Below are 26,540 nucleotides of genomic sequence, written 5' to 3'. Positions count from 1 at the left end.
GTACACACTGGGCATTACATACATCATATGGGCAAGTCACTTAATATCTCTGGGTCTCTGGATTTTAAACTATAAAGTGGGAAAGTAGGATTGACAGCTTTGGCCTCTGGACATTGTGGTGCATTGTATTACTATTCTTAATTGTGTGCTGCTCTTCTCTACTGAGCCCATCCCTATAGGGCTCCTACCTTAGCATCTGCCCTTAACTTCCCTCCAACCCTGCTTTCTGTTGAGAAGAGTACAGTTCCAGCCCCGCTGATGGCACGCTTGGCCATATGACTTGCTCTGGCTATGGGAAAGTGAGCAGAGTGTATGCAGCAGTCAGTTTCGAGATACTCCACTCAGATTCCTTTTCAAAGAACTTGCTGCCCAGGTGGGAAATAGTTTGCAGACAGCCACCAGCTGGTTTTTAAAGATCTACTTCAGTTGCAGAGAGCTGCCTCTCCTAGGATCATGACCTTCTCAGGACAGCCCACATCTGGTGATCGAGTGAGTGGGGAGCATAAAGACTGGGTAATTTTGAACCCTTTTGAGTTACTCAGATGGGTAGTATTTGCTCCAGAGTTCGCTTCTGTGTTCACAGAGGCTTTAAGCCTGCATAATTTAGTTTCTTGTTCAAACCAATCCTGCTCCTTCTCCCTTTGTTCACAGATGTCAACTTCTAATGAACATCTTGCTCTCCAAACTCCATTTTAGCATCTGCTCTGAAGAACCCAACCTATGACTTATGTCATATCTAATCTGTAGCTTTAAAAATCATCAGGTGGTTAGTCGATTACTCCTGTTCTCTCTGCCAATAGAATAGAATATCCTGGACAGGACTTGCTCCTTTAGCTTGAGTCTCAGAATGAAGACAACAGGAGCACAGCGACAGCCAACCTCTAACTGCAAAGGGCCTCTAACTGCACATAAAATTAACCTTTTATTATTGTAAGAGTTGTTGTCATAGAGTGTTTATTCCTGTAGGATCACTTAATGAGAGCTGAATAATAGTAAATATATAAATACATAATAACAAATAATAAAGACACTGACAGACCCATAAATTTAATAGCAATATGCACATATATAATATTACTTGACCAAATCTTGTTAACTCAATAAAAATGAGTTAAATCTTTCTTAAAGTATCACTTACAAAATTAAAACAATGCTTCAGTATAATAAATAACATGGCTAAATTAACTTCTGTGTTGTGTTGGATTTTAAGAAACAAATTAAGATTATGCCTTATAGAACACTAAATGCTTCATGGTTGGAAAGAGCTAGCAGAAGAAAAAGTATATTCATATCTAGACATAAATACTATTTAATTAATTCTCTTATGGTCTATACATGATGTCTGGCATGCAATGAAAATTACAAGACACACAAAAGTCGAGAAAACTCAACTCAGTATTGAGACAACAGAATCAGACTCAGAAATGACCCAAAGATTGAAGCTATAATACAGGGATTAATTTTTCTTGGTAAAATAAACAATAATTGGTGAAAGAAACTGCTAAAGATACCATCAAGGCAGGCAACAACTTGAGGTGGTCATTAAAACTTTGTGTTTACTCTGGTAATAAGTAAATATATTGACATAATAAATAATATAGTCTATGCACTGGGGGCACAGCAATGTTTAATTCCTTAGCATAAGTATTTATGGAAAACTGAAGAGCCTTGGGTTTCCTTTTGGACAACCACAGAGGAATCTGCACCGTTGTTTACATTTTATGTTATAATACTACCGGTGAATTGAAACAATTTATATCTGTGTTATTTTGCTAGGGCTTCCATTCCAAAGTACCACAGACTGGGTGCCTTAAGTGACAGAAATTTATTTTCTCACAATTCTGTAGGCTAGAAGTCTGAGATCAAACCAGCAGGGTTGGTTTCTTCGGAAGCCTCTCTCTTCGGTTTATAGATGGCTGTTTTCTCCTTCCTGTCTTCACGTGATCTTCCATGTGTGTGTCTGCGTGTTAATCTCTTCTTTCTTATAAGGAAACCAGTCATGTTGGATTTGGGTTGGGCCCATCTTAATGACTTTATTTTAACTTAATAACTTCTTTAAAGACCCTATCTCCAAATACAGTCACATTCTGAGGTATCGAGGGTTAGGACTTTGATATGTGAATTTTAAAGTTCCCAGTTCAGCCCCTAACAATATTAAATGCAAAGAAAAGGCAACAGATTAAGATAGACTTATGGAGTTGTTGGCACTTGTTTACTTGATTAAGCCTGAGGAATTGAGGGTCATGTACAGATCTCGTTTTCTTATCCATTTAGCCACACTATGTCATATGGTTGGAGTATTTAATCTATTTACATTTAAAGTAATTGTTGATAGGTAGTTATTGCCATTTTATTATTCATTTTTTGATTTGCTTGATTCTTCTCTTGTTCACTGTTATATTTGCAGTATTTGGATGTTAATTTACATTTGTCAGTTATTAATTTTAGAGTCATATGGAAAAGTTAATACTCATACATTTTTATATCCTTAGTCATAGCTATAATTTATATACATAACTGACAAGAATAAGTAGCATACATTATTATATGGTAACTATGGCATGTTTTATATAAACTGTGTATCACACACACATGTGCACGCACACACACGCACACACTTTTTTCCCTAAAGTTTTTGAAGTAAATTACATGATACATTATTGTTCTTTAAATAGTGTGAATTTTCTAACATGATTACAGTACGATTATCAACTTCATAACTTTACATTGATAATTTACCATTTGTTTAGTAGTTTTATTTTTAAATTTTTAACTTTTTCTGCATATTTTGTGTGTATTAAAATAATTTTAAAGAGACAACTTTCCCAGTATTCTAAGTAACTACTTTAAACCATTAGTTACACTCAAGTAGTACATAGTATTCTATATAAATAAGAACCAGCTAGACCTAGTAGGGAGTTTAAAAAATAACTTAGAAAAGCATTCACTAATTGAAGAAAATCAGTTCAGTTTCCTTGTTTTTTGTCAACATGAACTATGTAGCTGGTTTTTTTCTTTTTACTTTTCTTCTGCTATATGAAGAGAGTGAAAATAATAGCTTCCAAATGAGGTGACCAAGGCTTTCCCTTCACTTATGTTGAATAATGTGCAGAGATCGAATAGAACATTGTGGCTGAGCAGTGTCAGCTATTCAGAGATGAGTGCTCAGGGACTCACTTCTGTCTAAACCTGAACCTTGAGAACAAATATCAAAATATCAGGAAGTGCTTTTTCTAAGTCAAGATTCTGGATGAATTGATAAAATTAAACATTGCGTGATTTGGTAAAGATGTGCACCTAAATAGTTGTTCATTATAAAAGGAAATTTTAATTTATTGTTCTGAGTTTAATACATGGCTATTTTAATAATGAGTATATTTTGGTAATAATAATGAAGAGCAGAAAACTAAGTTGAATCAGGCAAGAAATAGTCTTTTCTTATTCAAGTAAAGTGTGATTTCACTCTGTGGTTAAGCTTGAGGGATGTTCTCCCTGTCTCAGACCATTACTGCTGCCCCACAGAACACCAGCCCAACAAGTACAACTCAACCAACTCTTTCTCTGCACTCCACTTCCTGCTCCGATCATGGAATTCATAATATACTTGGCCCTCGGCATCTTAGGGTTCCACATCTATGGATTCAACCAACTGTGAATGAAAAATATTTTTTAAAAAGATGTTAAATTGTTGCTGATGTATATTATGTAGTTAAGCCTAAAATGATTGGGTCTGTACTGAACATGTACAGACTTTTTTTCTTGTCATCATTCCCTAAATAATACAGCATAACAACTACTTACATAGCATTTACATTGTATTAGGTATTATAAATAATCTAGAGATGATTTAAAGTTTATGGGAGGATGTGCGTAGGCTATATGCAAGTATTATACCGTTTTACTTCAGGGACTTGAACATCCAGGGATTTTGGTATGTGAGGGTTCCTGAAATAAATCCCCTGTGGAAACTGAAGGATAACTTTAAAATATATTGCAGCTGTGTACAAGTCAGTTCAAGGTATTTCTTCAGAATCTGACTTCTATATAGGTGTTTGTGCTAATTTATTATTTTTCATATCCCTGGTTTTTATCCTTTTGGCTTCATGCCTAGATTTTCTCTCTCTGTACATCCATTTTATCGAATAGTCTTTTTAGACAGCCCACTTTGCTCCTTTACTGAAGTCTTGAGGCAAGTGTTGTTTGCCATCAAACCCAGTCTCTAAGGATATTCTAGCCCAACCTACATCTCAGAGCCCCAGACGCTTCTGTTTTCTTACCTGAGTAGTGGGCACTTGAATGCTAAGATTTATACCTTCAAGTTTCAACCTGTAGTATACTAATTCTTCCTATTGGCAGAGAACTTAAATTGCATAATCAACCTTTTATGGTAATCTCTATAGTCAATCACAAATATTTGCTAAGCGACTACAGTACATCAGATATTGTGCTATGTATAGAGTTGCAAGGGGGCCAATAAATAGGATTTTTACTATTCCTGCCCAAATTCTTAAAAATCAAGGGGAAAAAATTGCAAGACAGATGGAAGCAAAATATTATCTCTGTCACTCAGAGCAAGATTTAGGACATAAAGTTATGAGAGAACCAAGTGAGCCAATGAACTGCATCTCAGAATTAGAAATACATACCCATATGGTCCCTGTAGTGCTAGACTGGGATAGATCTTTCTTGCACAGGGACTTAGGTCCTGCAGGTGAAGTGAAAAACATCCTCTTGCAGTCAGGCAGCTCCCGAGAGAGACTGGTACAATTGAGCATGCCCAGTTATTCTCCCCCAAGTTGTTTTCATTTCTCTTACAAGAAGAGCATGTAAAGGGACAGAGAGATGACAGAAATATCGTAGGGGAATACATTTCCGTGTCAACCAGGAGTGGGGTAATGGGATTTCCTCTGACAGAAAGCATCAGGGATACAGTGGTGCACAGACATGACCTCTCCCATCCTGGAGTTTATAATCCCATGAGAGAAGGCAGATAATAAATGTATAATTACAAATGATAAAGTAGAATGCAATTCTTTTGTGCTAAAAGGGGGCAGATATTAAGTAATGAGTTGCATATTTGAAATTATTTTTTTCTTTGGCAGTCCTTTTTCTCTCTGCAGCTAGTTAAGGCTGGTTAAGTACTATGATTTTAAGGCTTTCTTTTCCATGTGCTTTAGTCAAAACACCCCCTTGCTATTCATAGTCCTTCTTTACATTAGATACCATACAACAGATTGTTTCACTTTACTAAGTTATAACTACCTTCTAATCTGACATCATGGGGATTATACCCAGGTAATGTTCATGGAGTGTTGAGTGTCCCAAACTCTTCAGTTTCATATTTATAGACAATCTCTTGATTTACCCCTCCTGGGAAATAATCATGTTCATTGTGCATGGATTTTTACAAGTTTAAGTCTCAGATTTGTTTTCCTTATTTTAAAATTCTTGGGCAGCAATTCATGGAAACCAAATAGATTTTCAGAAATAACAATTTTCTATCAGTTCATAATTGAAGATTTATGATTAATTTGTAAAGGGCTAATGATTAAATAGTTAATATTATAGAGAAAAGGAAATACATATAGGAAATGTAAGCAAAACAGTGAAATGTGAGAAATAACACTGCTGAAGTCGAACATGGTATTTTTTATTTTTTATTTTTTGTTTAATTTCACTAAGTGTGAGGAAATCCTTTGGAAAGATTGTATCATTTCCGATGCTGAATTTTGCTTCATTAGGTTTTAATATGGTAGATTAACAATGGTTGTTAGATTGGTAAGGAAGTATGTAGAGATCAGAATCTAGTCTGATTAATGAATAGTGGTTGGTAGACTAAAATGGTAAAATAACAATAAAAACTTGCCAATTGTGTCCATGGTAGTTAATCAACAGCTTAATGATATTTCTATTTACTATAGAAATATTTATTTTGCATTACTTTACTTTTTTTTTCTCTAAAATTAAGAGAGATAACTAGTAAAGGAAATGTGAATAAAGATCAAAGTATAAAAAATTTGTTTTTAGGTACAAATTCCAAATAAATCCTACCATGCCAATGCTATGCTCAAGAGCATTACATGTTTATGAAAGACAATTGGATGTAATTATTTAGAAATTTGTTTTTTCCTCTCTAACTTAGCTTAGGTGGAAGTTGTTAAAACTTTAGTGGTTTTCTTTTAGTACAGGTGTGCATGACTTAATTTCTTGCTCTACTAAAACTTTGCACGATGAATTGTTGTAATTCGTATGAAACATTCATAAATAAAAAACAAGTACTTACTGCTGTCCTGTATATCCAATACTATAAACAGCAAATTTGTCATCTCCACTTTTAAAATATGTTCTGAATCCAACCACTTCTCTTTTTATCTGCCCCTGATGTCCTCATTCAATTCACTGTTATGTCTTGCTTCAATTAATAACATCCTAATTTTTTCTTTGTCTCTACTTTTCCATCTAGACCCTGGTCTCCATGTACCTCTTTGGGTGGTCTTTTAGTGTGAATCAGGTCCTGTCACATCCCAACTTCAACCCTCCATGGCTTCCCACTACACAGAATACAATTCAAAATCCCTACCATGCCTTCTGGCTACCTCTGGCCTCATTTCCTACTGTTCTTCCATTTCCTCCCTGGCCTCCTTGCTGTGTTTTGAATACACCAAGCTCTGTCCTGTCTTAGGGTTCTTGTACTTGCTATTCTTCCTGCCCAGAATACAAAAACTTCTCTGCTTAAATGCCTGTCTATTCTGTCCCTTAAATAGTAATGTAAACTTTATGTATTAGGAACTCATTCTTGCTGTTTTCCCTGCTCTTGGTATGTAGCACCTAGCACATAAGGAGGCACTCAACAACATATTGTTAAATAAAGAGTCTGATGACAAAATCAAAGTTACCATTATATATTTTAGAGATGGCCCAGATAAATGAAGTACTGGTGAAGGGTAAGGAGAGCTTTCGTATTTCTCCAGTGCTTGTAATATTTAAATGTACTGTAGAAACTAGTGAGTACTAACTAGTCCAAAGAAACTTTGAGATGTAATGATAAAAGAAATGATAGGTCTTCTAGGTTGTTGAGAAATGAGAGCAAAGAGATGCAAAGATTAAAAATTTATCAAAGAAGATAAACCAGGCAATTTAATTCTTTAGAATTATTATGTACTTTAGTCACATGTATTTGCTCTTAGTTTTTCAGCTATGTGTGAGGTACATTATGTCATCTCTATTCATGATTATCTAAGTTCTCTTTTTTAAAATTATTTGTATTCCTGGTAGTTCACCCAACTCTTTGTAATGGTATATACTTGTTTTTGACAATAAATTTCCTTCATCTTCTACCTATATCATATCTATGTTGAAAGGATAAAATAAAATTGAAGAAGAGAATATTATTTTATTCTGTTAGAAAATGAGTAAAATTTCTAGGTTTTGAAGTTATGTTTAGGTGTTTTAATTTAATTATTTTTGATTGATATTTTATCTTGACATAAAAATATAATAGCAATTTATTTTATTTTACTGGTTCACACTTAGGTCATATTCTTCATGACATTCATAAATGTTTTTCTTTTGTTATTAAGATGCTCCATGGAAAAATCTAAAAATAAAAACCAGGAAGGGAACTGAGTTCATAAATTGTTTACTTACCTGTCCATCATATGCTGAGTGGAAAAAGGAGGGTGAATGAGAGAATAGAGGGTCAGGTTCTACCTTTGCCAGGTGAGAGCTTGCTCAGACAGCTGGGAGATCCTGATGGTCAGTGTTTCCCAGCTGACACAGCACAGGGGCACCATCAGAAGGCTACTGAATTTGCTCCTTGCTGGCTACTTGGCCTGGAGTAAGTATGTACTCAACACTTTCTAGAGGAATAGTTTATTGTAAGGAGCTTGGATTCCTCCAGTCTTGTGCACAAGTGGAAGGAAAATACAAGAATAAGCCTTCATGGAAAGGAAGCCTAATGTATGTCTGAGATTACTTTTATTTCACTTCATTTGAGTATCATCTAAGCATTTTAAAATTCTTAATTTGATTCTTAGAAGAGTTTTATGAGATGAGTAATATTATTATTCTTATTTATCTGATGAGAAAACTAAAGCTTGCTCAAGTTCACATAGCAAGTAAGAATTACTTCAAGGTGGGGTAAAGAGTTGTGCTGAATGCCTTCTATTTGCTTTTCCAGATCTACTCTCCACCTTTCGCCACCCTTCCCTTCGTTCTGGGAAGCTGATTGGAGTGGACTACAGCAGATAGTTGTACCTCAGTGGTCCTGAACTGGGGAGAAATTTTGAACCCTAGAAGACATTTGACAGGGTCTGGAGACATTTTTCAGTTATTACAGCATCTAATGGGATGCTGTAAACACTCTACAACATACAGGACAGCACTACCCACCCCTTCACACAGAATTACTGGTCCAAAATGTCAATAGTTCTCCAGTAGAGAAATCCTGTGGAGGGAGAAAAGCAACGTCAGGGATTTTTATTCCCCTGGATTCTTCCATGTAAAGTTGTCTTCATTTGGTTATATACCTTGCCTGAAGGTGCCTCCTCTTCACAGAATGGATGATTCTACATGGATCTCTTTCTCATTGGGTCTACGAGTGCTAAGCTCTACACCCCGTGCTTCCTCTACACCTAAATCTTTATAAATAATCCATTTGTAGAGAAATCCATCTCAAGTTATCCTTTTCATTGTGCTGTCTGTTTCCTTTTGGGGTCCTGAGTGATACAGGAGTACTCCTGGCAGAAGAGACAGTCTGTGTGAGGACTCCAGGAGCCAGAGCCTTGGTGGGAGAGAGGCGCTCCTGCCAGAAACACTGTATAAGGCAGAGGGGAAGGGACACCAACACCTCGACTTCTCCCTTTCTCCCACCCACTAATCTCCTGTCGTGGCTCCCATTGGCTGAACCCAGTCAAAAGACATTAGTGTCTTAGAAATGCAGCCTGTAGGAGTCAGTGAACGACAAGGAATGGATCCAAGGGCAGCTAAACCTGGACTGCTCAGAGATGGTAGCCGAGCATGAGAACATTTAAGAGATTCCTGCAGTGGCTCACAAGAAGGAGCCTGACAGTGGCTTGCATTAGAGTGAGGGACTAGGGTAATGGCATAGAGACAGAGAGAAAGGAATTAAGCCTCCCCAACTATCTTTATACATATAGTTCAGGGAACATAAAGTTAAATGCTATAGGACCCAGGCGGGTAGTGAAGGGGAGATTGTGTGAGGCCATGTGGAAAAAGCAAACTATCTAACGCAGTCACTAGGTAGTAATATGGCCCCAGTGTTGCCAGATCCCCAGATTTCAAGAGGAACCAGAAATCTGGATTTTTAAATGCAAACTCTCAATTTTTAAACTATGGCAACTAATTAAAAAACATATACTGTGAACTAAACTGGATTGGACTCCGGGTTCCAGAGTATAGTGGTGTGTTTATATCCTCCAGACTGCATAAACTGATTATAAAAGAGCCATAGATTAGAAGTTTCTAGCTCTGTTTTGGTCTTTCTTTTTCTTTTTTAATCTCAGGATCTATGAATCAGGTCCATTAAAGATATATATCCTCTCCCTACCCCCCTTCCCCCCACCCAAAATGTAGAACCAAATTTCATGCTGGTAATGACAGGTCCGGTCCACAATGGTCATTCACGTCAGGATTGAAAATGTCTGGTTCATTGAAATAGCCACATTGTGCTCATTAATCACTTTTACTATAAACAAATGGTACACATTTGAATCTGCATAATGCATTTAATTAAACATTGCTTTATAGATTTTATACACTGTGTTCTTTGTGAGATTTTGTTTAGAAAAAAATAGGATTTCATTTAAACAAAATTGAAAACAAGTAGACTAGATGAATGCACTAAAAGTTTGTGACTGGAAAACTGATAACCGGAAGGCCTGAAGCTCAAGATTAAAATGCTGAAAAACGCCAATTTGTCAGCGCCAGTCTTTATCTACGATTGGCCTGTTCTCTTTGTTAAGACTGAGGCAAAGGCACAGTTTAGGGCTAAATTACTCCAAGCAAAGTCAACAAATAATTGTGACATGGTGTCTCCAGAGATGTGTTGATTGTAGAGAAAGCAGCCTACATAGAGGAGTGGCAATTATAAAATTGGAAACTCTAAGCCAATGTATAATAGTTGTTGAAAAAAACACATTTTAATCGAAAATGAAAAGAAACCAAATAATAGCGATGACAACAGCAGCAAGCACCGAAGAACTCCCATGCTCGACAAATCAAAATGTTTTCATGTTTTTGTGTTCCCTTTTAGATATTGGTAACATGCAAAATGATTTTTATGATATGATAATTCTAGTAGTAGAGTTGTGATGCATGTAGTTAGAGATTTAGGTTTTATTCCTTTCAGACCTTAAAATAGTAATGTGTTTATTAGACTGGGTCTTCAGGAGGATTCTTTGGGCTCTAGGATAAACTCTCAATTTCTTAAAATGGGAAATAAGTTATCTGTTCCCTGCTTTTCTATCAATCGTCCACTCTCACCACACAAGCATTGCTGCTTTCATGCTCCAACCATACTTAACTACTTACTTTTCATTATCTGAACTCACCAGACTTTCCACGCTACCCTAGGCATATTTCTGTTGCCCCTTCCTATGGAAAGTTCTTTCAAGCCTGCATTTACCTGTTACTTCTTCCATGAAGTCCTCCCTATCTGTCAGGTATAACTGACTGTTTTTTTCTTTGTAGCTTTACAGTTTGTACATTGCCTATAGCAATTCATGGAACATACTTAAATTCTGTCCCAAGCTTCTTGAAGGCCAGGTCCATGAAAGATTTATGTGTACTATCTCTCCTATGCCTATCTCAAGGCCTATACTAGTCCCAGGTACAAAAGAAGTACTAAATAAATATTTAGTGATTAAGTATCTTTTTTCTTTTTTAGAATTTTTGAGGATGTCAGAGCAGTGTGTAAGATTGTTACACTCATTCATTCACCAAATATTTACCTATCGTACCTACTACATGTCAGGCATTGTTGTGGGTGCTGAGGATATACCAGTAAAGAAATTATTGTTCCTATTCATATATTTTAGAAGGGAAGACAGAAAATGATCACATAAACATTAAATATATCAGGAAGGGGTAACTGCTGTAAAGAAAAACACAGCCCTCAAACAGGGACAGGGGTGATATGGGACACTATTTTAGACAGGCTTGTCAAAAGTCCTCTCTAGAAGACCTTTCCATGTGTTCTGAATTAATCGAGATACAGATAGTACACGTATTAAGGAAAAGAGTTCCACACAGGAGGAACGGTGCGTGCAGATGCTGTGCGGTGGAGGCCTTCTTGACTTTTCTGAGAAATGGCCAAGAAGCCAGCGCTGACTGGCGGGAGGAAAGAGTGAAGGGAGTCAGAGGGTTCTGGTAGGCCATGAACAGGAATTTGCATCCTACTCTCAGTGTGTTGGAAGGCATTGTGTGTTTTGTGTAGGGAACAGATATATAGTTGATCGTAGAATAGGTATAATTGATCACTATGGTTGCTCTGGTGAGAATATAGACTATGGGGGAGCAAGAAGAAAAGCTGGGGGACAGAATTAGTTTTGTTAGGGTTGTTGTAGCAAAATATCACAAACTGGGCGGTTTAAACAATAGAAATGTATTGTCTCACAGTTTTGGAGTCTGGAAGTGCATAATCAAGGTGTCAGCAAGACTGGTTCCTTCTGAGGGTTGTGAGACAGAATCTGTTCTAGGCCCGTCCCCTTGGATTGTAGATGGCTGTCTTTTCCCTGGGCCCTTTCATCTTCTTTCTACGCATTTCTGTCTGTGTTCAAATTTCCTCTTTTTGTAAGGATACATTGTCCTTAATGGATCAGGGACCCATTCTGTATTGAATTTGGGGCTCAATCTACTCCCGCATGAACTCATCTTGATTAATCATATCTGCAAACAATTAGGATTGTATTTCTCAATAAGGTTGCATTCTGAGGCACTGGGGCAGGGCAGAGGGTGTTGTTAGGATTTCAACACATCTTTTTGAGAGGACAGTTCAATCCATGACAGAAACTTTAAAATATTTGCTCTTTATATTGTTCATACTTGTTTTATTATTCACTGATTCATTCATTATTCATTCGTTCATTCATTCAACAAAATTGCATTGAGTGTTTTTCAGGAACTCTTCTAGGCATAGCGGATATAGTCATAAATAGACAGGAAACATTCCTGCCTTCATGAAACTTATGCTCTGAGATATACACTCCCTCCTTCTCCCAGTAAAATTTTAGATCTTCTAACCTTTCAGATTCTGGTCATTTCTTGAAAAGGCCTGCAGCTTAATTGGAGATTCCTGACAGCAGAGTCTCAGTAGAAGGCTCCACTGATGGTTGTAGCTGATCACCGTTCTCCATTGTCAGGTCAGCATCATTGCAGGTCTTGGGAGAATCACCTTTTCTTCATCTGGAAGTTTCCTGGGCAATTGAGTAATAGAGCTCTAATGAAAGCTGTTGCAGCTGTGACAATCTGTCTTTAGAGTTGCCGTATATCAAGAATACTCTGGATGGCCCTCACCATCAGAATGCTGGTGCTTAACCTGATGAGAAGGCAGCCCTGAAAAATGGAGAGATTTCATCAAAGATCTTCTTAATTTCTTAAGACTCTCTCTTTTATTTTGTTTCAGAATTATAATTATGTAATCTAGACCGATACTTTATGGTTTAAGAAAGTAAAATCTAGAGAGCTACTACCTGCTTAACATCTCATGTGTAGTTATAGTGGAATGAAAACTTAGACCTCCATTTTTATTGGATTGTGCTTCTCAATGTATACAGGATTCGAGATCCATGTTTTCAGCATGCCTGCCCATGTTGAGGTCTTTCTTCTCTGAATTAGAGACTTTATTGTTTTTATCCTACATTTAGGGACTTATTTATAGATTTTTTTCTCAAGTGGGCTTGTATTGATTATGCAATAAAATCATGAGTTTCTTTTTAACAGGTACCATGTTTTGAATTTTTTTTCTAAATCTCCAGCACAGTGTTTTGTAGTTATATGCTACTCAGTGATTTGCTGGTTGAATTGATTTTAAATTACTGTAAGAATGTCACATAGTTCCAACAGTTGTACCATTTTTTTTTTCTTAGTTTTCTTGATTTGGTTCTTCTTCTTTTTTTTTGTGTGTAAGAGTATATCATTGAATATCTGCTGATCAAGTAGCTGAATTTTCTCTGGGAAATTTCCAGTGAGAATTGCTGATGTCTGAATAGTTTCTCAAGTATAGACTGGCAGATAGACTCAAATTTCTTCAAGTTTATTATGAATTCCATAGTGCTACTTTTACACTGCCAAGTAGCATATGATCAACTGCATCTTTTCTTATGTGTATACTTTAAGAACATTATCAATCAAGAGAAGATGAATGCTTTTGGGGCACAGGACAATGTTCATAGCTTACAAAGTTATATCAGGAAATTTAAATTTAAGTGTGGGTTACATCTTTCTTATTGTAAATAGATTTAGTCAAATGTTCAATGTTTATTAACTGACTGTCATATGCCAAGTATTGTGCCAGGCACTGCCATATACATTATTTAATTTGATTTTCACAAAAATTCTGGGAAGTGAATGTTGCTATATCCATTATGTCAATGCCTAAATTGAGAAATGAAGAAGCTATGTGATCTGTTCAAGTCACACAGACATGAAACAGCATAACTGTGATTTAAACAAAATCTGTTGATGAGTCTAATATTCTTTCCATTATCTATATTCCAAATAAGCTTTAAAATATTTATATATTATTTTAAAATTTAAAAATTATCCTGTACCTGCACAAGACATATATTCTATTTATACTGTCATCATGGCTATATCTTCATGAATTTATACAGTTTTCAAAACTGCATTTCTATTTCTCTGTCTTGCTCTTGAAAATAACATTCTAAAAAAGGTTAAATGGCATGTTTAAGGTACTCTAAGAATTTTTTTTTCGTTAGTAACTTAAAAATCTAGAGGCATAATCCTTGCATACAAGTTTATGCTAATGTTTATTTGGTTTAAAAATATAAGACCAAATACCCCAAATCCTGATTACTAGTTTTTTGATTGTTCTATTGTTCTATTGTACAGGCTGAGAATTCACAAAGTGATTGCAAAATTCTTATATCAATGTTTAAAAATAGGCTCTCTAATATTAGGAAATTTCATTTAGTGGTAACAGAGGATCGATTTTTCTAAAAAAAATTATTAACTTTATATTTTAAATTTAATCACAAAAATTTGGGCTTATATTTTGTCTCTTGCCCTGCCTCAGTGACTGTTGGCCTTTTCTTTAAGCACCGTGATGGCAGGTCAGATTCAAAAGTGAGAATAGCTCTTTTAGAAACCCTGTCATTTGAGAAGGCATGGATGGACTTTGGCAGGCATTATCAGCCCCTGATAACCACTTTTCTATTTCTACGAATTCAATTTTTTTTTAGGTTCTACATATAAATGATGCTGTGTGGTATTTATCTTTCTCTGTCTGATTTGTTTCTCTTAGCATAATGCCTGTAGAGTTCATTTTTGTGAGGATCTAATGTATAATATGCTGACTGTAGTTCATAACACAATATTGTATAGTTGAAATTTGCTAAAAGTATAGATCTTAAATGTTCTCATACACATACCAAAAAAAAAAAAGAACAAAAAACAAAGTACAAAGTAAATATGATATGTGAGGTAATGGATGTGATATTGAACTCTACAGGGAAAATCCTTTCACAATGTATACATATATCAAATCATCATGCTATACACCTTAAATATCTTACAATTTTACTTGTCAATTATGCCTGAGTAAAGCTGAAAAAAAAATAGCCCTTTTAATGAAGATATGAGTTACTGCAGAGTGGTAAGAAGTTGAATTTCTAGGCCAAACTCAAATATAATGCATAGTACCTCCATGCTTTTATCATGCTTCTGGGGCACTGCAGTAAAGCAAGGATAAGGAAAATTGGAATTGCTACAGATGTGCATGGGTTGAAGTGTGGATAAACCTGAGGATGTCTGGTAAGAATAACTTTTCTTTATCTCACAAACCAGCTTCTTTCTGGGATCTAAGAAAAGGCAATTTTCTATTAACGTTGTTGTCCAAAAGACAAATCCTCTAATGAGATTTTTTAAGCTGTTGCTACCTGAGGAAGCTTATGAGGAAGTTTAAGCTTCTTTGATATTATTTTAAAATAAAATTTTCCCTCCATTATTATTGTAAACTAAATTCAGAGTTTATAAAAAAGGTCTACCAGGATACTGAAAAGCTGTGTATAACTACAGTTGATCCTTGAGCAACATGGGTTTGAACTGTGCAGGTCCACTAATATGCAAACTTTTTTCAACAAATACTGCAAATGTATTTATTTTCTCAATACCATTTTCTTTTCTCTAGCTTACCTTATTGTAAGAATATAGTATATAATATAACATATAACATATAATATAACATATGAGATATGTATAATCAACTGTTTATGTTATCAGTAAGTCTTCATCTGGTCATCAGTAGACTATTAGTTAAGTTTTCGGAGAGTCAAAAACTTACTTATACGTGGATTTTTGCACAAGAGATTGGTGCCCTTAACATCTGTGCTGTTCAAGGGTCATCTGGACCATTTTCATTTACAATCAAAGTATTTAACCACAAAAGGATATAATTCAGCTAGTTATGGGTGTTCCCAGTGGGAAAAAATATCAGTGTTTTTGTAAGTTTAATAAAAGTTGGTTCAAAGTACATTAAATTCTAAGAACAGTGCTCCATCCACAAGGAGAAATTTTCAGCAGACCAGTTTTATCTACTTCCTTTTGATGTGAACACAGTTGTTTCCTGAATGTAAAACTGACTCCTAAGCAAGAGGAAAATTAAAAGTGAGTGCAATATGACATTATACATCCATTACAATCTGTAGAACTGTACAATACAAAGAGCAAACCTAATATAAACTATGGATTTTAGTTAATGATAATGTATTATTTGTTCATCGATTGTAACATATTTACCACACCGATGAGGTTGTTACTAATAGGGGAAACTGGGGGTGAAGGGGAGCAGGATATATGGGAACTCTCTATACTTTTCTGCTCAATTTTCCTGTAAACTTAAAACTGCTCTAAAAAATAAAAAACTGCTCTAAAAAATAAAGTTTGTTAATCAAATAGAAAAGTGAGTGCAGAGTTAGATGCCTTTTCTTTCTATAACACTGAAAGATCACAAAGTTTACTCATTAGGAACCACTAGTATTTTATTTTATTTTATTTTATTTTATTTTATTTTATTTTATTTTATTTTATTTTATTTTATTTTATTTATTTTATTTTTTATTGAAGTACAGTTGATATATTACTAACATTACATTAATTTCAGATGTACAACAGAAATATTCGTCACATGTATATATTGCAAAATGAGCAGCATGATAAGTTTAGCCAATATTCATCACCATGCATAGTTATAGATCTTTTTTTTATAGTGAGAATTTTTAAGATCTACTCTCTCAGCAACTCTCAAATATGCAATACAGTATTATTGACTATAGCCATAATGCTATATGTTATATACCCAGGACTTATTTATTTTATAGATGGAAGTTTGTACCTTTTGACCCCCTGCACCTATTTCACCCATTCTCCTGCCTCTGGCAACCACCAGTCTATTCTCTGTATTTATGAGCTTGTTGTTTTAATTTTAGATTCCACATATAAGTGAGACTATATGGTAATTGTATTTCTCTGACTTATTTCACTTAGCATAATGCACTTTAAGCCCATCCATGTTGTTGTAAATGGCAAGATTCCATCCTTCTTTATGGATGAATAATATTCCAATGTATACATGTTCCACATTCTCTCTACCCATTCATTTGTCGATAGATGCTTAGGTTGCTTCCAATCTTGGCTATTATAACTAATGCTGCAATGAACATGGAGTGCATGTACCTTTTTGAGTTAGTGTTTTTATTTTCTTTGGATAAATACCTAGAGATAGAATTGCTGAATCATACAAGGAACCATTAATATTTTAAGTTCACATCAGGGAAGATCATGGCCATGGTAAGCTGTTTTCTATCCAAACGGAATGATAAAAGACATTAATTAAAAACTGCATTTGAGATATTATTTTGAAATATAAACTTTAATTTTTGGAAATTTAAATAGGTTTCTTTTCTTAACCACAAGGTTTCTCAGCATTTTAATTTTGTAATGTGCAATGCGACTTTGCAAAATGGAGATAGTATATGCAGCATCTCTGAAACTTTTTGACTATGGAATAGTTTTACAAAGGACTAGTGTTCCCCAAGTGGAAGCGCCATGAAAATACATGACTGACTCTCTGAGAGAAGATATTATATATTTTGAAATGATAGTGAATCTGAGTCGACACAGACCCTCTGCATTTCTCTCATATTTATTCACTCACCAAGTTCTATTGATTTATCTTTCATAATTTTGATTGTGTTTATAAAACTATTTGCATCCCCTTGCTACATCCTAATTCATGGCATAATAATCTAATTGTTGAAAGTGTAGCTAGGTGACTCTCCTCTTTAGCAACATGACTGTTGCAACGGACTCTTTGAATTCTTTCTTTTTCCAGCTGGGATCTTTAATTCTCACGAGAGTTCAATTTCATTCCAGACTCTGGGATAATGTAACCAACCTTTGCCGTTTGCCTGGGATCAAGGGGTTTCCTGGGATGTGGGACTTGCTAAAACTCAGGAGGTCCATGGCAAATGGGGATGAGTTGGTCACTCTACTCTAGGACCAATTTCAATGCGAGACCTTAGTTGGTTTTACTGCTAGGCCCCTGTGAATGCGCTTGAGACTTGGATTCAGAAATTGAATTCTTATTTGGCACTCTAATTTCACTGATTCTATTCCTTTAGGTATCCCTATTCCCAAGTCCTTTGCCATTCATTTACTATTTGGAAAGCCAATTCTTTATTTCCTTGTGTCTTGAGTCCTGACACTGAATGATAGACCCTAGAGTGGAATCTAGGAATCTACTTTTTGCCAGGTGTCTCAGAAAAATCTGTTTTTTAATATCTGAATTCTTGTTTATTAGGCAAACCTCCATCAATTGTCTGCCCCATTACAGAAGGTTTGCTAGCTCTCTTAAGATCCTGGTGGCCCTGAGTCTGACCTTTCCAATTACTGGGTCTGCTTGGGTCTGCATAATCAGGATTCAAGATAATAAGGCCAGATTTTCAGGTTAGCGAACTCTAACTTATTGCTCACTCAAAATTTTCTTCTTGGGAGGCTCTAAAACATATGTTGGATTGAGAAATGGCAATAGAGACTCATTCAAATCTTCTTATTGAGGGCTTTAAATAGACAGTTTTGGCTTCATTCAATAAGGAATGGGATCTATTTTGGTGAAGATTTTTAAAAAATGAACTTGTATTAAATGATCTAATTTTAGAAAATTAATTTTTGCATACTGTATAGAATAGACTTAAAAGAACATTTTAATCATCTCAGTATTACTAAAATGAGTAGGTTGAGAATTAAAGCTCTAAATTGTAAAATCCACCTTAGAATCTATAAACAAAGTTGGAATTTATCACTTTTTGGAACTTATGCCATCAAGAATTAATACCTAATAGAAGAAATTGTTTTTAACCTATTCATATTTGCCATTTTTTATTGCTGAATAGTTTTCTATTCTATGATTATACTAGAATTTACTTATCCATTCTCTTGTTGATACACTTTGAGTTGTTTCCAGTTTTTACCAATTATAAATAAAACTGGCATAAACATTTATGTACAACTTTTTTTTTTTTATGGACATATGTTTCTGTTCTCTTGGGTGACTATGAATAGAATTGTTGAGTCATCTTGTGGGTGTATGTTTATCATTAAAAAACTGCCAAACCATTTCCCGAAGTAGTTTTACTATTTTATACTCCCACCAGTAATGTAGGAGAGTTCTGGTTGCTCCATATCTTACCCAATATTTATTGTTGTTAGTCTTTTTAATTTTAGCCACTTTTGTGGGTGTAAAATGATATTTATTACAGTTTTAATTTGCATTTCTCTGATGACCAATGATGTTGAAACTTTTTTATATACTTATTGACCATTTATGAATCTTTCTTCGTTAAGTGGCTGCTCAAAACTTCTGCCCATTAAACAAAATTATTTGTTTTTATATGAGTTTTAAGATATTTTTAATTCATGTATATCAAAAGCATTTTCAAGTATGTTTATCAAGAATATTTTCTGCAAGTCTCGATGGCTTTGGAAAGTGGAAGCTTTTAATTTCGATTGCCTATTTTTTCTATTATGATGCGTACTTTCTGTGCCTTAAGAAATCTTTATCTACTCCAAGATCAGAAAGCTATAAAGATACATTTATTCTGATAGTTTTATAGATTTTAGCTTTTATGTTTTAGTGTGTAATTTATCTTGGATTAATTTTTATGTTTGCCATGTGAAGTAAGAGTTGAAGTTTATGTTTTCTTCATTGATATCCAGTTATTGGGAATTGACTTTTGATACCCAAAATTGGAATACAATAATTGAAAAGCCTGAATGTCATTTACATTGTATTATAAAGTTGTTTGGCTAATTAGTACGTATTTTTGCTTGAGACATTGCCATCTTATAGGTAGGCCAATTACCAAGAGTAAAAGTTAATAATCAACTGATTCTTGTTGATTATTAGAGTGAAGCGACATCCAAAAATTTGTCCAATGGACTAAAAAGACAGAAAACCCATGCCAGGCTTTTCCCTCGCTAGATTCCCTCCTGAATAAAATGATAGCAGTAACCACCACCACCATAAAACCTGATGTGGTCTTATACAGTATTATGTGTTTCAGTGTCTACAATCACTGCTGTGTTTATAACCATGGCATGTTATATCTTTTCTGTTAACGTGCAATGAGCTCTTTATTCGTGTAAATATGTTAGTTCTAAAACAATGTAGAATAGTATAACACTCAGCACTACTTGGTTCGTTGTAGTAAACAGAAACCCATATCAAAGTTGTTTAAGTAAAAAAGGAATTTGGTCAGATTAGGTAACTTGAGAATTTCAAAGGCTGAAGCTGGTTAAGCCACACATGTATTGAAAACTTTCCTTATGTAAGAAAATATTTTTAAAAGGTTAAACATTTTTGGTAATCTTTTTTTAGTAGTGGAAGTAGTCAACTGCTCTCATTCTAAAAAAAACTGTTGTTTGTGGATGTTAAAACTGTATGGAGATTTAAAAGTACACTCTAACAATCAAATTACTTAAAATTGAGATATTTGCCCCAAATAATAATGCAATTTGCATCAGTTTTCAAGAGAATTATCTGAAATTAAATAAAAAGCACTGATTTGTTAACTCAATTTATCTATATGTTCTTTCCATATTCAAATTGCAGTCTAAGAATCACTTTGTTGAGTTCGATTTAGTGGGTATTTATTTAGAATTTTTATTAAAAACAAGGGAAACAGAGAAGAGGAATAATGTTCTGCAGATGACCCCTGGAGTCCAGGCAGGACTCAAATGCTCACATCCTCTCTGAGGTTATTACCATCCTTGTTTTGCTTTGACATTTAGAGATACTATATGTCTCTTTGTGTTCGCAAAAAACTGAGCTAGCTGAAAAGCAGAGATTGACTGTGTTTCGGTCTGCGGGCATTCGTTCTTCAGCGCGGCTGTGTACAGGGCCACGCTGCAAGGAGCGGATTGTTTCTCGGTTTTGTGCAGACCCGCTGCCTGATGTCGTAGTTGCTGATAGTGGCTTCCAGCAAACCCCACTCCTTTCCATTTGCCTGGTCCTTATTTCACCGGAAAACACAGTAGCTGTAGCTGCACATAGACTTTTTCTTCTTTCCTTTTCCCCCTCTTACCCCTCCCTAGACCTCTCTGGGCTTTGACGTCACGTGTGCTCCTTTCAGTTGCCATAGCAACCCCATTCCCCAAGCCCTCTGCTCGTCTCCTCTGGTAGGTTCCACAATGGTACAGGCAGCATCACGCTGCACAATGGTTTCCAGGCAGTGAAAGAGGGTGATTCAGCAAGCCACTCTTCTTCTTTTTAAAAACCTCCCCTTCTCTTTTTATTTTTATGGGGGTGGGTGGCGCTCATTATACGCTTATTATCTTTTTCTTTTCTTTTTTCATTTTTACAATTTTCCTTTTTTCTTCTTACCCCTCAATTCCTAGGGGCTTGCGTGACTTTTAGATTGGGTTTTCTTGGAATTCACCTGTCCGTCATTAATTTTAAACAATTTTCCCACCTCGAAAGAATCTGTTCCTTATTACAATTTGGAATGTGGTTAATGAAAAACAAGTAGGGAGAATTTCTGGGGCAAACACTGCTGGATCAGGATCGTAGTTCTCAAGCACGGAATGGTAGGTGGCTCTTTGCTCATTCTGGGTTCTAACCTGTTTTTGGAGGGTGCGGTGATGTCTATTAATTGCTCCTGCTGGGGTGGGAGGAGGAGGATGGGAGAGGGGGGAAAGATAGGGTGGAAAGCAGGTTAATGAAGTGAGCTACCTCCGAGACAAGAAACCACCAGCTTTTCCTGTGAGAAGCATCTTTTCCCAGACTTGGGTGTGTTGGAACCTTTCTGTTTGGAGTGAGGGTTGGCAAAGGGTGGGAGGGAGCTTTTTTAATTGTGACCAGAGATTTTTAGACCAATGCAGAGCTACAGAAAGGAAGAGAAAAAAACAGAGAGAGAGAGAGAGCGAGAGAGAGTGAGCAGCTGTGCTTGTTAGAAGTGCTGACCTCAGTCCCATATCTCAGACATGCTGTAGGTTCTATAAAATATTAAAAAATTATGTCTCTAAGTATGCATTTATATTTACTTCCTGAGAAGTGTAACTTAAATGAATATTTTGGAACATATTTACATATTTTAGTAGGGAATGATATTTATATATTTTAGTTGCAAAACTAATGGCATTACTCTTGCAGAGACACTCTAGGCTAAATTTGGCCTGGGGAGATGAACACAGAACAGGGGTCAGATTAGAGATAAGAAGAAACATTGGCACTGCAGTCATATAGGTAAGGGGTCCCTTTAAGAAAGTGATCTCCTAATCACAGCAGGCAGCATTTTTTTTTTTTCTTTATGGCATGGTTCCCAGGTATTCTGTGCTGGGATACTGTGTCCCCTTGAAATGTCAGAGCTCTTTTGAGAAAAAAAAGATATATCATCAGAAATGAGCATGGTAATATGTTTATCAGAATTTATGTATTCGTGCCTTCGGCAAATAAATGTGATTTACTGGAAAATGTTCAAGTAAATCAGGGTTAGAGATAGTTCAAGAAAATTATATATACACACATATATTTCTTTTTTCCTCCTCTACATTTAAATCTAGAAACTAAATCTCTGTTTTCACTCTCTTAAAGATATAACTTCCCAGGGTTCTGCAGTTTAGCCACAGAAGAATGGCTTATCCCAAGGCAGTCAGCTCTGAAGCAATCACCAGGTTGTTTACATGGGCTGTCTTTGCTGCAGAGCCCGACAGTGTCTGTACAGCAGCCCTGCTTACTGCTGGTGTGTTGATGATAACTTTTATGAACGAACCGGAAAGAGGCAGGCTAAGTCATATGGGACAGGCCACAGATCAGATAGAAGGAAAACAGATACAAGTGCACCAGGCATTGCCAGCCCAAGGTCCAACTTCTCCCTCTATCCTTAGACTGCTAGTTTTCGGACCCTGGAAGATCTCGTAGAATGCCAATCAATGTATTAAAAATGGTTGCAGGAATGAACATTTCTCACTGAAAGGCTTCTGTAAATTTTCTGCCTTAAGTGAGCATATGTGTTGTAAATGTAGATAGAGATGCTCACGAATGAACTCACAGCTTCTGACTCCACTTTGGAACCATTGGATTTTAGGAGTCGGACAGTTTGGATGTGGCAGTTTTGCTGCCTCTAGTATGTATTCTCTTCTCTACCTTGATCTCACTCTCATAATTGACAGAAAGTACTGGATTAGCTTATTTTACCACATAGAACAAATTGGATTTTCTCTCCCCCACAATGGAACTAGAAAATCAGATGACAAAGGTGGTATGACCTTAAATATTATAGTCTTTATGTTTCCTCATTTGCACATCAGTCCTTCTTGTTGTTGCAAAGTATCTTTAATTGGATGGTCTCCTGGTGTTACAAAATCTTTACAGTTTTGGTAAAAAGCTTCTTGATGATGAGGCAGTAAGAAATTATATGTGGAGTGGAAAAATCAGCCGCCTCCAGCTTCCTGCTTGCTTGCCCCAGAACAGCATCTGGTGTTGGGAGGAGTGCATTTGCCGTTCTGGAAGGGGATGTTTATGAACAGATCCCTGAGGGACTGAGTGTGTTTTTGCTGTCATTGTCTGGTATGTCTGCAGCTCTTAGTATTTAATAGTTTCTTAGTATGTGGTCAATATTTTGCAAGGTTAGAATAAACTGAGAATTGATTGTGGATGCTATAAAATATATGTATATTTTTAAAAGTACAGGAAAATTTATAGGATTTCCCTTGCTAGAATATTCTATAGACATATCATTAGCAAAAGAAATCTGCCTAACTTAAGAAATGTGGAAAAGCCTCCCATGTTTAAGGTAAAACCTTCTACATTTAAAGGTTTTTTAAAAGTTTTATTGTGGCTTTATGTTAATGACTTTGTTATTTTGGATGTAATCTTAGTGAAAAAGTCTTTTAATACTGAAGATAAAAGATAAAGACAAATTGGATGTTTTCTTTTTTGTTAATGAGGGCAGGTGCTCGCCTTTCCTGCTCTAGTTCTGGCTTTAGGTCACATTTGTAGCTAGAGGACTTTGTATGGAATCAGTGTGTTAGAACCAATGATTGTTTAGTTGCTTATGAGAATAATGGACTCAAAGCAAGAGAGACTTCCTTCAATTAGAATAAGAAGTAAGCAAATTGACATTTTAAATTCTTTCTCCTTGCCCTTACTTTCTCTTGTAGTCTCCTTTAAGCTTTGGGTTGGACGCTGCAACACTTATGCAAAAAGAGGCACAAAGTGTCAAGAATGACAGGGAAGGAGTACAGTGCTGTATTTGCTGCAGTCTAAGTGTTTCCTTCCTACCACACATGAATCTTTTATACCTTTTCAGAGGACCAAGGACTTGCGGAAAAAGTTGCGCCTGTACGTGACTGGGAGAGATGCTTATTGGTAAAGAAGAACAGAATCCATTTCTTTCTTGAGCATATTAGATATATTTATTGCATTACATAAATCTGAGATGAGACACCGCTGCTGATTCAGATAAAAGATCATGCTGCATATTGATTGTTTGAAAGACAAAATATAATTTAGAATTGGAGCTTAGATTTTCGGAAGTTTACCTATCTGTGCATATTTCCATAGCAAAGTTGTAAGGTTTTGACTAAGGATTTAGCTTGGCTACATTTTATCCTTATGAGAAAATAAAGGCAAAGAGGGGAAAGTGAAAAACGTTTTAGGTACTGTCCTCCCCCCTCACTTTACTGTGAATCGTGGTAGAAACTCTAAATGGAGACTTCAGGTGTTACTGAATATTCTTAAATAGAGATGTTTTTGATATGAAAAGTGGACCACAAATTTATACCTATTTTTGGTAAAGGATTTTCTAGTTGAATTGATGGTTTGGATTTCTAACAAGCTACCTATCCCCTTTCTTACTGTTCTTATCTCTGGTGACTATGAGATGTAAAACCCACAGGCTTATAAAACTAATGCTCGTAGGAATGGAAATTAGAGTTTAGAATGAAAAAAGAAATGACTGAAGTTTCCTCTGAAGCTTTCCTAATCCACAGTTGCTCAAAAACCGGTGTGATGTGCCGGTGTAAAATGAAGTTTCCCGGAAGGGCAGTCGGGCATTTGCAGAGTGGCCTGCACAGCGACAAACAGAATTTTTGCTATTGTGTGTGTGTGTGTGTGTGTGTGTGTGTGGTGTGTGTGTGTGTGTGTGTGTGTGTGTGTTAGAAAGCAGGAAAAAAAATAAAAAAAGAGCATAACACAGTAGTGACTTACAAGTACTAAAAATTCATCTTAGTGACTTGTCTCCATAGAAGTAAAACGGCTTCCTGGGTTTTCGATATTAATCTGCCTGTGTGGTCCTTGTGTTTCTTGAAAATGAGTTTCTTAAAGTAATTGTCCCCTTTTCAAACATTGAAAGTTGGATCTGAAAACACCGATAGTGAAGGAAAGCTCTTAAGTCTGTTAATTTGGCACTGTTTGTTCAGTGTCTGTACTTCCTCTGTCAGAGCACATCATACAATATGATAATTGCCTATTCCTGTGTGTCCTGCATTCTCTACTAAATTATAATCTCCATCAGGGACTGATTGTGTCTGTTTGGCACATAGTAAAGGCACAATAAATATTCCTTGAATAAATGTCTTCTTTGTATAGTTCTTTGCTAAGTGCTATGGGTGGCAGAGTTTGGGAAACGGTAACACGTTTCTGTCGTTTGGGAGCTTATAGTAATTTAGGAAAATGAGATTAAATAACAAAGATAGTATATATCAGGGGTCCCCAACTTCCATGCCGCAGGCTGGTAAGGTCTGTGGCCTTTCAGGAATCGGGCTGCACAGCCGGATGTATGCGGCCAGCAAGCCAGCTGCTGTATTTGCAGCCGCTCCCCAGCGCTAGCATCACCGCCTCAGCTCCACCTCAGATCATCAGGCATTAGATTCTCATAGGAGCACCAGTCCCTGGTGTCAAAAAGGTTGGGGACCGCTAGTGTATATGATTAAAAGCTTATATTAATGATTTGACAATAAATGCAATAGGAATTCAGAAGAGAAGGAATTCACCTTCTCTGAAATGGCGGTAGTGACTCTGGGGCCATATGGGGATGGCCTGGGGGCAGAAGGGTGTGGGGGGCGAGGAGCAGCAATTATAAGCACCTGGCCGGGAAGGGAACTCTTATTTGGAGCAGAGAGGAGGTTTGTTTTGGGACTGGTGACCATACTTTCCAAACTAGAAATCAAGACTTATGGTTTGATAATGGGTAGAACATTGGAAACTGGCACAGTCCTGCAGAATCTGGTCCAATATAATGTTGAAAAGTAACAGAAATAGATTGACTTTATAAACCTTTTGTAACTAGATCAGATTATGGAAAAACATGCTTACAGGTCTCTTTTCTGCTTCAAACCAACTTTAGTTTTATTTCATATACTTAAATGATTTTCAAACTTCTCCTCCCCCTTTTTTTCTGTAACTGTGTAATACATTGTTCTAGTGAAATCTTTTATGAAAGGGAAAATTTGCAAATATATAACAGTGGAGCTATCTCAGTTGAAGCTGAGTAGAGTACCTTGTATCACAAAACCAAATCCATATCACAAAACCAAATATCATATCACTCCATGTAACAATTACTAAATGAGGGCTCATGTTCAGATTTCAAAATATCCAGCTATGCTGGTGTTGGTAAAACCAAAATTCTTGTGCTTGTGATTAACTTTATGGAGTGGACTACCTCGAGATATTTTATTTTTCTCCTCAGCATCACCCATCACCAATTGTCTTTGTCAGTCTTTTGGATTTCTCAATGCAGGTGAAATTCCCATTTAAATGTTAAAATCAAACTTGGTCTGTG

At 36.0% G+C, this 26,540-nt stretch overlaps 1 protein-coding gene across 20 annotated transcripts in view; it reads left to right on the top strand.

Annotated features, from left to right (window-relative positions):
• Positions 1–26,540, top strand: part of MAPK10 (mitogen-activated protein kinase 10) — a 431,719-nt gene that overhangs the window by 139,286 nt on the left and 265,893 nt on the right. For 5 of the 20 annotated variants that reach the window (XM_039845820.1, XM_039845819.1, XM_039845817.1 and 2 more), the window contains exon 1: positions 20,941–21,342. The exons of 5 other annotated variants lie outside the window; for them this stretch is intronic. The gene's annotated coding sequence lies outside the window, so the exon portion shown is untranslated. Of the gene's footprint in view, positions 1–20,933; positions 21,343–22,087; positions 22,881–23,231; positions 23,324–26,540 lie in introns of those variants that run through there. 10 more of the 20 variants (XM_039845825.1, XM_039845821.1, XM_039845823.1 and 7 more) reach the window with 8 other exon arrangements.

This window comes from Pteropus medius, unplaced genomic scaffold, assembly GCF_902729225.1.
Source record: "Pteropus medius unplaced genomic scaffold, Ma_sr-lr_union100, whole genome shotgun sequence".
NCBI lineage: Eukaryota > Metazoa > Chordata > Mammalia > Chiroptera > Pteropodidae > Pteropus > Pteropus medius.
The sequence above is the reverse complement of the archived record's forward strand: the minus strand, read 5'-3'. Positions and strand labels throughout refer to the sequence as shown.